Source organism: Mastomys coucha, unplaced genomic scaffold (assembly GCF_008632895.1).
Source record: "Mastomys coucha isolate ucsf_1 unplaced genomic scaffold, UCSF_Mcou_1 pScaffold15, whole genome shotgun sequence".
In the NCBI taxonomy this organism is placed as follows: Eukaryota; Metazoa; Chordata; class Mammalia; order Rodentia; family Muridae; genus Mastomys; species Mastomys coucha.
The window spans coordinates 119008427-119024289 of NW_022196897.1; positions in this window are offsets into that span (position 1 = coordinate 119008427).

The following is a 15863-nucleotide window of genomic DNA, read 5'->3' on the forward strand; positions in this document are numbered from 1 at the left end:
TTTTTTTTTTTGGTTGAAGCACATGTTTTCCTATTTAGGCTCATTGAGATATTACATCATACTGATGATATACTGATAATACTGATAATAGAAGTCACTTGTATGTACTTTATGATGTGCAATGGGCTTCATGGGAATAAAGCTGAGTTTTTAACCCATAGTCAATTAAATATACATACATGTATGTATATGTATGTGTATATATTTATTAAATACAGACACATATGCATTATCCATATGCTTGGTCTAAATATCTGAATACTTGTTCTAAACAGAAAAGGAAAACCTTGCACAGCTAGTGAGGATGGGTTGAAAAGGACTCATTCCCAAAAGAAAGGGCATGTTCTGGATAGTAAGTGAGGATTTGACTTACCTAACCCTGAAGTCCACAGACCTGCTCTAAAACGAAGTCCAAGGAAACAGTAATTGGACACCTCTGTGCTGACTCCCCAGGGCTGATGCATGTGTCACCATTGATACTGTTTTATGGTGTTACCTTTGGTTGTCAACTTGATTAGACTGAAGGATTCCTAAGAGATTGAGAAAGCACATCTTCGGGCATGTCTATGAGGATGTTTCCAGAGACAATAGGCTAATGACAGTCTGACTTAATGAATGGCTTAATTCATTTATATACTCAGTGTGTGAATGGACTGTTGAGAGGTAGTGGAATGGCGGAAGGTGGGGCCTGGAGGGAGGAAGTGGACCATTGAGGGTGTGCTTTTTGGGAACTCCTGATTTGGTTTTATTGGGGGGGAGGGTTGTTTGTTTTTTGTTTTTTGTTTTTGGCTTTCATGATGTACATGCTTCACCACACATTGCTTGCTTTGACTGACTGAAACCTTTGAAACCATGCACAAAATTAGTCTTTCCTCCCCATGACAGTCGTTTAGAGCAGGGGAGTATTAGTGCTTCATTCCAGTGTGGTTTTGAAGCTTCATTTTTTTTCCCAGAAGGGCATCCTAAGAAGAAGGCTTTGAGGTGAGGGACACTAAAAGTGATGGGCATGGTTGAAGGGGAGGCATTGGAGCAGTAGCTGGATGCAAATGGTCAATATGGCATATAATAACTAATAAGGTACCTAACCGGGGAAATGGTTTTAGGTTAATCAATGCTGGTGAGAACTGTAAGTGACATTTTTTAATACTTTCTAAGTGAACCAGAGGATGATTGTGGTAATTAGCACCTCAAGCAGAACAAGGATTATAAATTGTGTGCAGAATTCTAAGACATTCCCACAAATTTATATCTCTTGGTATATAACACATCCCTCTACTATCCAGGCAAGGGTTAATCTCAGTGCAGCTAAGCGCTCCCTCTGTGGGCTGAATGGGGATTGTGTTGACTTAGTCTGCAGGTATCTGCGAGTCCCAAGAGGCTAAAAGATCTTCCTCTCAAGGAAGACTGGGAGCATAAGAGACCAGGTTATAAAGATTAGTGGCACCTCCTACCACTAGCTGCATCTTATGGCAAGCAGTGAGACTCCAAAGATGGCCCAAGCAAGGCAATGGGATCTCAGACGGTAGAAAGGACTATTTTTTTTTGAAAGATCATAGAAGCAGACTATTTCTCAGAGTCTTCAGCTATGAGCCATCTTGGTAAATACTTTGCTAAATGCTGAGACATTTTTTCACCCTGGGAAATGAGGAAAAGCGGTAATCAAAATACATTATATGCATGCGTAAAACTTTCATGATGAACCCCACCATTATGTAAAACTTACACATGCTAAAATAAATAAATGAATGAATAAATAGATAGATTAATAAATAAATAAACATTTCTAAGCCTCTTTTTTTGGTGACTTATGATGTGCTGTAGAAATCTAAGACCAAGCCAGTACAAAAGGAAAAGAATTCTGGGATTGTTTTAGTTTTGCCTCTTTTCAGTTTTAGTACTTTTGAGATTAAGACATTTCATAAGCAATTAAAATACAACCTATGCTGAGGACAGATTCCTAATCTAAAGAGTATGCCTTTCAAAGTCACTGATGCTTCCTGTGAGTGTAGGGAGGTGTTCTTCACTGGTCAGCCCCTCTGAGTTTTAGTGATAAAGTTTTGTTGACAGAGGAGAGATAAGGAATGCTTAGGGCAGTGGGGATATACCAGACATATTATCTTATAATTACGTCCCTTTTATTTATAGTGAAATGCTTCTCAATATTCTGACTTAGTCAATAAGGGAAGCTAGCAAAAACGCCATTAAGGCCAATACTTTCTGATTTTGAGCCTATGGCAGATGTCACTAATCAATCTGCTTGCTCTCCTCTCTGACCTGGCACACTTACTAAATTTGTGCTCCAAGTAGAAACTAAGTGCAGTTTGCATACATTTACCACATTGGTTTAGTTTTAGAAACATATCTAGTTGAAAAGCTTATATATTTTTTGGCTTCGATTTTTGTTTGTTAATTTTTTTTTTTTTGCTTGTTTCTCTTTTTTTCTGTCTGAAAAAGTTGAAGGAGATTATCTGACCCAGTGAGCACTTGATGAGAAGGCAAAAAAGGTAGTTCCTGGAGCTTGAACAACAAATGTTTGGAAGACAACATAAGTCAGGATTTCATTCCCTTTGACTGTGGCTAAATGGCATCTTGTTCACAAGCTAGGATACTCAAATATTATGATTTCTAGTTTCTATCCTGGGAACTAGGCACAGTCCTTATAATAATACAAGAAAGATGGCATAACACTGAGAGTCGGTGTGTAGTAATTGATCTCTTTACAAGTCCAAATAGTATGATTTGCAGAAAACCTTGTCTGCCAATCATCTGTTTGTGTCCTGCTGCAGCATCTTGGAAGATCTTAGAACCACTGTCTGAGACATAGTTTATATGACCCAGCCTAAAAAAAATTTAAAAAGCTTAAGCAACTCCACTTCTGGATCACAGGGTGTTAACATATTAGTCAACCCGTAAAAGCTCCCACTAGTTTATATGGAGTTGTAGCGTTGCATCACGGGTGGAGGGGCCCAAATTGTTTTTGGAGAAATATAAGGCTCTGTCTTCAGGATCATGACCCATGAGTCACACCCAGGTTCCTGAAGCCAAGTGGGGACATGGAAGAACTTGGCTCAGACACAGGGTTGTGACTCATCAGAAAAGATGAACTGGTTTTGAAAAATAACAAGAACCACCTTCTATTCTCTGCCTGCCTGCCTGCCTACCTTCCCTCTGTAACAAAGAAAAACAGTGGAGATTGTAAAAGATGCATGAGCTGCACAAACTATTGTTCCCTCTGTGTGCTTTTAGAGTGCCTGGTCCATTTTACCACGGGATACATTGCTCAGAGTTATCCTCAGAAAGGATGAGTGAAAAGGACACCTGCATTTCTTTAAAAAGAAAACACTTGCCAAGTGTGTGTGATAAAGTGAGTAACATTGCAACGAATTCATATGGTGTAGTATCTAAGTCCAGCTTTGATCAGATCCAAGCTTCTGATTTGCAATTTATAAAGTACACTGGCAGAAAGTTCAAGGTCACCATTGATGTACCACTGCGTATACAGTGGCAGAAGACCTGTCCACATGGTGACAGCTCAAGAGTGGGTATGGCCACGCTATATCATGGTCCCATATACAAAGAGAATTTGTCATCTTCTGAAACATGTCCCATATAGATTTGCCAAAATATTAGGATTTCAGGCCACTCAACTCTCATTTCTTAGTTTTCTTGCCCCCCCCCCACCCCATCTCCCACTGTCCTGTCCTTCCTTCCACTCTCTTCTCTCTTTTGGCACTGTCCTTGAAGTAGTGACTCTCCTGCTTCAGCCTTCTCAGTTCTGGAATTGCAGGTATACTCCACCCTGCCCAGCTGTATTTCATGATTTTCAGAATTTAAATTTGAAGAAAAATAGTATTTTAATGTTCTGTGTATCTGTTATAAATATCTAATTTACCTCCGATGTGAGAAATTGCATTTCCAAATAGCCAAGACTTGTCATCCTCTTCCGTTCAGCCTAGGAGAATCACAATGGTGTGGCACAAAGGCTGGCACATCACTAAGAACAGCAAGGGGTGGAGAAGCAGTTAACCCCACTGGAGAGGCTGCTCAATCCTCCTTCTTTCCTTTTAAGTGAGTTGGATGGCCTTCTTGTCCCAGAAGCAGCCCATCAGAGCCACCCTCCTGATGAATGTGAGTCTTCCCAAGCTTGCATGCTGCTGTCTCCCCCAAGTTTCCTGAATCTCTGCAAGGCCCAATCTGCTATATAACAGAGATACATATTTTCTTCCTCTTTCATTAGTTTGCTTCCCCTCAAACAGGCTTCTTTCATTTCCTTCTGTAGGGCTTGCCCCATTCTTATTCATCTCCAGCTCTTACTCACCAACCATTCTTCCTACCTCCATGGAAAGCTCCCAGTACTTGTGTCTCTACCATCTTGCCTGGATGACCGTCCTAGTGATCTCCTTGTTTCTGTCACTTGCTGCCATTGGCCAGTCTACCAGGTGCCAGCAGAATAGTTTCAGAAGGTAATCATTGGCATGCCTCTTTCCAGATGAAAACTGTGATTTTAATTCAGCAGAGGTACCAGACCTTGAACGTTTGGCACTACCACCAATCCCCATGGGCATTTAGACATCATTTGTTGTTGCTTTCTCTTCATGCTTTAGGCCAACCTTACATTCTGGCATTATTTCTCGCTGTAGAGCCTAGTTGTTTCTTTCACTTGCTTTCCCATTTAGATTTGTGGAGTGCTGAATGGACAGAGCATAGCTGTGTGAATATGGACCATGCCACAAAAGAGGTGCTCCGTGAGTACTTTGAGTGCTTCTTGGAAATGCGCTGAGTGGTGATGTTCCAGCATTCTACTTGTTTACATTTCTTCTTCCAGCAGTATAGTTGCTGATATATTTTTGCTTAGCTTTCCACTTGGTTTGTACTTATGGCTTTCCCAAGTCATAGCCTTGTATGTCCTCTGCCCTCCTCTAGGACCAATATTCCTAACTTTTCTTATTATGCCTGAAGATGACTTCCAAGAATAGTGAACTTCTTAAGCCATCTGCAGACTTTTGCTTATTCATAGGAGAGTGCTGTTTGGTCTTTTAACAATATTTGTTGACTGGATGCATAACAGATGGATGGGTAGGTAGATGGATGGAGAGATAGGTGTGAAGAGAGATGTGGGTATGAATGGAGGTTGTCCTGCTTCATTAACAAAAGATTTCAGCCCATTTATCTCCAAACAATTTTCCTTTTTGTGTGAATAAATTTGCTGGGCCTCTTAATCCCTAGGGAAACTTACACAATGTTTCTTCTGGTTCCTGAAAGTTGATAGAAGCAGGAAGAAATGGCTGCAGAAGCCACTATTTTCAAGGTAGATTTTTGAGGAATCTGTTGTTTTATGCTTCTCAGTGTTACATTACTCAAGGAAACTTTTGCATGATCAAAATTCAGTGACAAACTCATTCTAGCAGATTCCTGGCCATCACTATGTGCAGGGTGTTGTTGTTGTTTTGTTTTGTTTTTTTTTTTTGTTTTGTTTTGTTTTTAGTTGTTGCATTTTGAGCAAGGCTTCAGACACAGCACTCTTCCTCCTCCTTGATTCAAGGGATCTTCTATGGCCATGGGTAACATCAGAAGAGGCAGAGAACCTCTGGATGCCCTTCTCCTTGTTGGTGAAATCTACCCCTGGTGTCAGTTTGTCAGGCCTCTCTCCTTCCTCTGCTCTGGATTCCAAGACACTAAGTCCAAGTCCCCCTTTAGTTTTGGACTTCCCCAGTTAATTCCCACATGGCATTTCTGTGCAGGGTTATGGATATACATGAAGCCCAGAATTCATTGCTTTTTCAGAAAAAGCAAAATAAGAGAAGGGATTTTTTTCCATATTCACAGTTTCCCACAGAAATGTATTCATAAACTTTAAACTAGCCCAGGCTATGTTAATGTATGTGGTTAGTTTCTGTGCCAATTTTCATTGTGAATAAGATGCTAAATAAAAGGTTTCTTGTCTTTCCCTCTCTCCTCCCCTACCATGATGTTAAGTTCTGAAGCCCATTCTGTAAGTGCATTGGGTTTTTAGCAGAGTCAGAAATCATGCTGCTCTTTTAGCCACTCACAATGTTTGCTTTAAGCCCTTGATAGGAACATGGGCTGTGACAGCAGCAGCTGAGGCAAACAGATGACCTTATACAATGCTGTTTTATATGGTGGTTCAACTCATTCCCAACATTGGTTTTGGCCTCATGAAATCAGTCAGGGAAATTCCACACTTTCACCTTACCCTGCACCTTTTTTCTTCTAGGGAAGAAAATGTTCATATTGCCTTTGGCTTCACAGCTCTTCCCCACAGTAAACCAACACAGAACAGTCCCAAAACCCAGGAGAACCCCAGCGGTTATTGTTATTTTTATTTTAACCAGGTGACGTGACTGTTCACAATGAAAGCTGTAACCTTTATAGGCCATGAGCTGGCCATGTCCTGGCACATCCTGGTAGTCAGGTTTCAGTGTGTTTTGGTTCAAATACTCTCTGCCTTATTTATTTCTGGTCACACCACACCTCCTAGGACTGTCTTTGTGACTTTTGCTGAGCTGTTGACTCAAGTTGCTGAAGACATAGGGATAGCAGAATAGTATCTAGCCTATTCTGTGCTGAAGCAAAGCTCTGGGAACTCCACAACTATGAGCCATTGAAGCTAGGTCCTCTCCTCCTCAGATTCCTGGAAGGTTCTATGACTCCATGACTGACTCTCTAAGCCAAACTACCCAGGAATGTGTAGAGTCAGGGAAACATTGACCTATGTGGCGTGGTAATGACCAGCAGCTCTGAAGGCAAGTAGAATCTCTGTGTTTCCTGCCAGAGAAGCTTCCCTGCACACACCAGGCTTCCAGGGAGATAGCTAAGCTTCTCTTGCAGCCACTTCCACATAGAGTATTATGACAGAAATCAAACCCATTTAGCAGAGTAGATCATATGAAGTACAGAAAGGAGAATGCATAGTCCATGACTTGGTACATGGCAGGATATAGTATTGTTATTAATACTATTAGTGATTATGAAATTATTAGAAATGAACAAGAATTTATTATTAATATAATAAAGATTACAAGCATCACATTATAATACCCTTAATCATACATATAATCTATACCCTGGATAATTAATAGCACTAACAATGATTGATAGCTATTAATATATACTGGATTGTCTCATAGTTTCTTTTTGTTCATCTGGACAATGGATGTATTTATGTTTACACTGAAAGAAACCCCTGACATTTGTAGAAATTTTTGTAAAGAGGAATAAGTTGGTTTGTATAGTTCCTAGGCCGTTAGCTCTTACTTGGGGCTTTCTCCCTGGTAGCCTCGGCTTCCTCCTCCTTGAGGGAGAAATTCAGACAAAAGGTAACAGGTTGGATCTCTATAGTGAGCTAGTATGACCAGAGGCTGGCGTATGCCACAGAATGCCTGTCTCTCTCAGCTAGGGCCTCTGGCACCTGGACTTTTGACAATCTGGAAAAGCCTGGGTATCCTTTCTAAAGTACAGATTAAAGCCATAATGTAGAGTAAAACACACTGAAAAGGAAACCAAAATATATTTAAATGGTTTTTATCATTTCTTTTTAAAATTAAATTTAATTATTTCCTTTACAACCTGGTATCAGCTCTTTCTCTCCTCCCAGTACCTTGCCATGCAAGTCCTCCCCCCTTTGAACCATCTTCTGGGTTTCAGCCTCCTCCCCTGCACATCAAGTAGCTGAAGGACTAGGCATGGTATCCTCTCCCACTGAAACCAGATAGGGCTGTCCATTAGGGAGTCAGGATCCACAGGCAGGCAGGCAGGCAGGCAGGCAACAGGCTCAGAGACAGCCCATGCTCCAGTTGTTTGGGCTACCCTCATAAAGACCAAGCTGTTCATCTGCTACATATATGCAGAGGGCCTAGGTCCTGCCTGTGCTCACTCTTTGATTGGTGACTCAGTCTCTGGGAGTCCCCAAGGGCCCAGATTAGTTGACTCTGTTGGTGTTCCTATGGAGTCCCTGTCCTCTTTCGGTCTCTCAAACTTTCTCCCAACTCTTTTGTAAGACTCCCTGAACTCCCTCTAATGTTTGGGTATGGGTCTCTGCATCTCTTTCCATTGGCTGCTAGGTGGAGCCTCTCAGAGAACAGTTATGCTAGGATCCTGTCTGCAAGCAACAGAGTATCATTAACAGTGTCAGGGATTGTTTCTTGCCCATGGGATGGGTTTCAATTTGGGGCAGTCATTGGTTGGCCATTCCCTCAGTCTCTGCTCTATCCTTGTCCCTGCACATCTTGTAAGGAGGGCACATTTTGGGTCAAAGGCTTTTTGAGTGGGCTACTGTCCTTATCCTTCCAGTGGGGGTCTTACCTGGCTGTAGGAAGTGGCCACTTCAGGATCCTTATCCCCCACTGATAGGAATCTCAGCTAGAGTCGCCACTTTACACCCTCTGGGGCATTTCCCCATCCCAGTCTCTGACATATCCTAGAGACTGGCCCCTCCCAGCAGATCTCCATTCTCTCTCTGTTGTTCTTCCTACATATGGTCTCCCCACACTCCCCCACTCCCCTCTTCATCCCCTCTTTCACCTAGTTCCCTCCTTTCATCCACATCAGATATTTATTTTGTTTCTTCTGAGAACGATTCAAATATCCTTCCTCATGCCCTCCTTGTTATTTGTCTATTTGGCTTCTTGTCTGTTGATTATAGCATGATTATCCACTTTATGTCTAATATCCACTTATAAGTACATACCATGCATGTCCTTTTGGGTCTGGGCTACCTCACTCAGGATTATATTTTCTAGTTCCATCCAATTGCCTGTGAAATTCATGATGTCCTAATTTTTAATGTCTAAGTAGTCTTTACTAATCCCCATATCCAACAGAAGGATAATATCCAAAATATATGAAGAGAAGTTAGACACTGACAATCCAAATAGCCCAGTTAAAATATGGGGTACAGAACTAAACAGAGAATTCTCAGCAGTGGAATCTAAAATGCTTAGAAGCACCTGAAGAAATTTTAATATACTTAGTCATCAGGGAGTCAAAATGACTCTGTGATTCTACCTTATACCAATCAGAATAGCTAAGATCAAAGAATCAAAGGACAACACATGCTGGTAAGGTTGTGGAACAAGAGGAACACTCCAGTGGGAGTGCAAACTTGTACAGCCACTCTGACAATCAATCTGGTAGTCTCAGAAGATTGGTAATAGTTCTACCTCCAGATCCAACTATACCATTCCTGGGCATGTGCCCCAAAGATACTCCACAATCCCACAAGGATACTTGCTTAACTATGCCCATAGCAGCTTTATTCGTAATAGCCAGAAACTAGAAACAACTTGGATGTCTCTCAACTGAAGAATGGATACAAAAAATGTGGTACATTTACATAATTAAATAAAGATCTTTTCCAAATCTGTAGGCTGTCATGTTGTCCTCATGATAGTGTCCTTTGACTTACAGAAGATTTTCAATTTAATGAAGTCCCCTTTATTAATTCTTGACCTTATGCCTGGGCCACTGGTATTCTGTTCAGTAAGTTGTCTCCTCTACTGACAAGTTCAAGGCTATACCCCACTTTCTGTTCTATTAGACTTAATGTATCTGGTTTTACTTTGGGGTTTTTGATTCACTTGGACTTGAGTTTTGTGCAAGGTAACAAATAGGGATCTATTTGCATCCTTCTACATGCAGACATTCAGTTTGACCAGCACCATTTTCCCATTTTCCCTTTTCCATTGCATGGTTTAGACTCTTTGTCAAAAATCAAGTGTCCATAGGTATGTGGCTTTATTTCTGGTCTTTAATTCAATTCCATTGATTTACCTGTCTGTTTTTATACTAATACCATGTAATTTTTAAACTATTTCTCTGTAGTACAGCTTGAAGTCAGGGATAGTGATGCCTCCCGAAGTTCTTTTATTGTTGAAGATTGTCTTAGCTATCTGGGTTTTGTGTTTTTCCATATGAAGTTGAGAATTGTTCTTTCAAGATCTGTGAAGAGTTGTATTAGAATTTTGATCAGAATTGCATTCAGTCTATAGATTGCTTTTGGTAGGATGGTCATTTTCACTATGTTAATTCTATGGATCCATGAGCTTGGAAGAACTTTTTACTTTCTGATATCTTCCTCATTTTCTTTCTTCAGAGACTTGAAGTTCTTGTCTTATAGGTCTTTCTCTTGTGTAGAGGAGGGCTAATGATTTCTTTGAGTAGATTTTTGTGTGTGTGTGTGTGGCTTTTCAAGACAAAGTTTGTCTTTGTATAGCCCTGGCTGTCCTGGAACTCACTCTGTAGACCAGGCTGGCCTCAAACTCAGAAATATGCCTGTCTCTGCCTCCCAAGTGCTGGGATTAAAGGCATGTGCCACCACTGCCAGGTTGAGCAAATTTTGTAGCCAGCCAGTTTTCTGACAGTGTTTATCAGCTGTAGGAGTTCTTTGGTAGAATTTTTTGGGGTCACTTATGTATAATATAATATCATCTGCAAATAGCAATACTTTGACTTCTTCCTTTCCAATTTGCATTCCCTTGATCTCCTTTGGTTGTCTTATTGCTCTCCCTAGAACTTCAAGTAATATATTAAAGAGATATGGGATGAATGGACAGCCTTGTATTGTCCCTGGCTTTAGTGAAAACTCTTTAAGTTTATTTCCCTTTAATTTGATGTTGGCTATTGGCTTGTTGTGTTTTGGTATGCCCTTTATGTTCCTGATCTCTCTAAGACTTTTAACATGAAGGGGTGTTGGATCTTGTCAAGTGCTTTTTCAGCATCTAGTGAGATGATCATATGTTTATTTTTCTTTCAGTTTATTTATATGATAGATTACATTGATGGTTTTTCATATATCGAACCACTCCTGCATCCCTGGGATGAAGCCTACTTGATCACAGTGGATGATGCATTTGATGTGTTCTTGGATCCAGTTTTACTGAGTTTTTTTTTTTGCACCAATGTTCAAAAGGGAAATTGGTCTAAAATTCTCTTTCTTTACTGAGTCTTGTGTGGTTTAGGTACCAGGGTGACTGTGGTGATTTTGGCAGAGTTCTTCCCATTTCTATTTTGTGGAATAGATGAGGAATATTGGCATTAGCTCTTATTTGAGAGTCTGGGTAGAATTCTGCGCTAAAACCATCTGGCCTAGGACTCATTTTTTTTGTTGTTGTTGTTGGGAGACTTTAATAACTGCTTCTATTTCCTTTTGGGATTATAGGACTATTCAGATAGTTTACATGATCTTGATTTAGCTTTGGTAATTGGTATCTGTCTATAAAATGATCCATTTCACTTAGATTTCCAATTTTGTACAGGCTGTTCCTCTAATAGTCTATCAAATGGCACATTATAGCATAAAGTTTAAAACATTCATCTTTTGGAAGTACTGATGGGAAACAATGACTTATCATATATATATATACACACACACATAAACACATATATATGTATATGATTTTGTTTTTTAGGGACATCTTAATGTGTCTTGCTATTCATTGCTACTGTGGTGTTTTACCTATATTCAAAATTAAAGGGAAAGGAATATTTCAGATGGTGGTTAGTTCACATAGAATAAAAACTTTTCCCAGAGCTGGTTCGCAGATGCCATAGTGAAAGTACTGCCTCAGCCTTCCCTGACTCAACTGATGTCCCAAGCTCTACTGTTAGTGGCATTAGGTGAAACTTCCCACCACCTCCTTAATTCTCATGGCTTTCTATGTATGTTTTCTAGCTTCATGCGATATTCCTAGACCTGTGAATTGCAAACCTTGTGTTTAATGACAGAACTTTTCCTTTACAATTAGCTATTGGAAGAATGCTTATATGATTTCCAACACCACAGTGGGCAACAGCACCATCTGAGGCACCCAATGACACCCAAAATATGTGCTATGTTCCAGTTTGAGTGGACAGGTCTGGAGTGGTGGCTCAGTTTCAGTATTTTAAAGAACTCCTCAATTCTTCTGAAGCAGGTGTTCTTTAACAGGCTGATACTTCTGCTGAGAAAACAAGCCTTTTCTAGATTTGATATCTCTTATTTTATTGTATGCAGAGTGGAGGTGAGTGGGCAGCCAATGTTCAGTGGTATGAGAACACAGACACAACCACAAGATGATGAAAGTGGGAAGGGAAGAGGAGGGAGGAGAGTGTAATGGGGGGTGTTTAATAAGTGGGTTACGGTTTTCCTTTAACCCAGCTAGCTCCCAAATAATTAAGATTGAACCATTATAGTTATTAAACATGCTTTAAAGGCATAACAACTAAGCAGTATTTCTCTATTTTAATCCTCTGAACTAATCTGGCTACCTTCCAGCCAAAAAAATCCCTGAGACACTTGAATTTTATGACTTTCTCTGCTTGAGTTGTTTTCTCATGGGATCTCCTGGAGTCTCCTCCTGGAGACTCATCCCCACATCCTCTCTCTCCTTCCCTCTCTTCTGGCTGGGAGGAAGTCCTGCCCTATTCTCTTTCCTGTTCAGTCATTGACTGATCAGTTTTTATTAACAAATTAGAGAACAAATGGGGAGCAATACTTATACAACAATGAGGCAGGAGATACTTAGAATAAGGATTGCAACCAGATAGAGGGGAGACAGAAATCAGCATTTGAATTGCACAGTACAGAATAACATAATGCCTACAGGGTAGGAGGAAGACAGGAAAGGAAGAAGGGAGGTAAGGAAGAAGGGAGGTTGAATTAAGCCATCCCTGCAACAACTGAAGTGGAAAAGCAGGCATTTTTTATATAGTATTCAGTGGTAGGAAACTGCAATAGGTGTTTAGTTATGGAGTTGTCACACTTGTGAATGGTTGAGGCAACTATCACTAGGCTGGGTAGAGATATAAAAGGGGGAACATTGATTCGCCTTTTCCCTCTCTCCTGCTCTCCCTTCACGATGTTTCCTCAGTGCTGTGAGGGAGACCTAAGGTCTTGACCTCATTCAGGCTCGTAGACTAACCAGCCTTCAGAGTCATGAACCAAATAAAGTTCTGTGGATTTTGAATGACCTAATCTCAGGTATTTTACTTTCACATCAGAAAGTGGACTAAAAAAAAATATAGAAGGAAGAAGTGATGATGGAAGAGATGGAAGAGAAAGAAAAGGGGGGACAAAAGAGGAAAGAAACCATGAAAGGCTTAAACTCTATTAAGCTTATGGGAAAGTAAACTTTAATCAGCAAGAATACAGAGATAAATTAAAATCAGCAAGAAGAATGGATGGATTTCGAAATTCAACAAATATTTATTGTGTGCTTTCTCTGTTCTAGGGCAAGGGTTGCAAACTTAGACACATAAGGAGCCGGGCAAGACGGTGCTGATAGACGAGGGCAGGATGTTCTCTGCCCTCTGGTTCCCCCTCTAAAAGGAAACAATGACTGATATGTGAGAGTCTGCCAGCAGTCCTCAGACTGCAGTGTTTAGAATGACTCTGGAAATCCCTCGAGGACCTTGAACTTCTGTCTGTCTGCTCCAACATTTCAAGGAAGTATGACATTTTCTTTTAAGGAAAGAAAATGGGAACTTCTGTCATCCTATTTAAATATAAAGTTCCCCCAAAACACGGCCACTTGAAACAACTACCCTATTGCTTCTCAGGGACCTTCAAGTTGTATTCACAGCTACAGTAGGAGTTGCTCAGGTTCCCCATTTTCATGTTTGAAGTCTTAGCTAACAATATGGAAAGCCAGGAAATTGGAACCATCTAAATGGCTATTTAAAGAACTTTCTGGGAAGACTTATTAACCAGATTTATCAACTGACCAGGTAATCTGTCTCATCAAGAGGGTCTCAGAGAAGTTGTACATTATCCTACCTTGGCTTTCTAGTGCTGTGAGACAGCATTCCAACAAAAATTGGGAGGCAAAGTTTTATTTTATCTTCCACTTCCAAATCATAATTCAACATGAAGGAAACTCAAGGGAAGACCTTAAAGCTGAAACCATGGAGAGATGTTGCTTGCTAGTGAGTTCACTAGCTCTCTCACTGGCTGAAGCTTAGCTACATTTCTTGTATAGCCCAGGACTACCTGCCCAGAGGTGGCACTAATCACCATGGGATGGGCCATTCTGTATCAAACAGCAGTCAAGGAAATGTACACAGACATGCCTACAAATCAATCTGATTGAGGCCATTGTTAAACTGAGTTTTCTCCTTCCCCAGTAACACTTTATTGTGTCAAGTTGGCAATAAAATCTATGCAATATAGATGTTTTCTGTGGTGCCTCCGGGCTTCATGCATGAGTGTCCCTCAAACAAGGAGGATGCTTTGTGGCCTTTTAAGAACCCATCTTAGAAGTTGGAAGGTGTGTTGATTCAGCCTTAGTTTTTTGGTCAAAACAGTGACAAATACAGCTGGATTCCAGTGGAGGAGAATTGTTCTCTCTCTCTTTCTTCAGGAGTGATTTTACCTGCTAGATGAACATGTGGAGCAGGAGGTAATTTTACGACTTTCTTTGACAATATATAATCAATTGTAGTACCTGATTCAAAGCTTTACTTCAGAGCTGGGGTTGGGGCTCAGTGGTACAGGACTTATCTAATACGTGAGACCTTGAAGTCAATCCTTTAACTGTGAAAATACAATAAACATCCCTTTACTTTAAAAACAAGTTAAACACTGTAGGTGCAGTATGAAACATATCTATAGGCTCAGTGTGGTGCAGGTGTGTCTGTGTGTTGGAAGGTGGCCACTAGCTTTTCCCCTTGCCTTTAGACAATAAGAATTGAAGTATGATTAAGATTAGGCATCTCTTGCTTATGTGTGTGTGTGTGTACGTGTATGTGTTTATGTATGTATGTTTGTGAATAAGAGTGAGAGCACATGGTTCATATGTGAGTATCAGAGAACAATCTAGAGTTCTTCACTCACCTTTGGTGTTTAAAACAGTCTTTTATTTTCTGCTTTATATGCCAGACTAGCTGGCTCATTAGTTTTTCTGGATTCTCTGTCTCTAACTCCCACTTCCCCACCTTGTGGAAGGAACGTACCGCCACACCCGACTTTATTTGAGTTCTGAGGATTCAAACTCAGTCTTCACTTTACACACCGAACCATGTCTCCAGCTCTACGCGCTTCTTTCTTGAGAACACCATGTAGTATTATGGATTTTTAGAATTTCTGTGAATAAGGTATTCACAATATTTTGCTTTTGTCCAAGTTGAGAGGATTGAGCATATGGGGAGGTACTGAGACTAGGTGCCGCCACATACCAGGAAATACTGAAAAGGAGACTTCTTCCTTCTTAGCTCTAGGCCGTATAGTGTACAGCTAAGGAAAGTACTTTCAAGAGTGACAGAATGTGGACCCTCACTCCTTCTGTAGAGAGGTACTATTCGAAACAGACATCCACATTACAATTAATACCTGTGAATTTGCAAATCATTCATGGAACACCACTAACGTCTCCATTTACTTTTAAATGACATGGAACTCCAGGCTCAGATTCATGCATTGCTCAGATCCCTAGCTCCTTCAGAAAGCAAGTCTTGCTAAATACATTTGGGAACTGACATAGGGTTCAAGTACAATGGAAAAGGTGAGGGTGAATACTTCACATTTACATTGTTGATCTCTAGGCTCCGCAGTAGCTACAATGGTCTGGGAAAAATGTCCTGGAGGACTCTAAGTTCTCTGTCTTCATGGATATGGAATGACAGGGCCATACCTCCATATCTCTTCTGACTAATAGCGGATCCCTTGTCCTACAGAGAACACTTCTCATTATGACAGTACCTTCGACCTACTTCCCAGTTCACACAGTGAGTCTTTGCTAGGTCCCTGCATTCCATTCATTATTCAAAGGTTATATACATGAGCCAGGATTTCTATAGCCTTCACCATGATCCTGTGTGTCAGGGTGAGATGTTACACAGAGGTTCAAGGTTATTGTCCAAATGTTAATTGT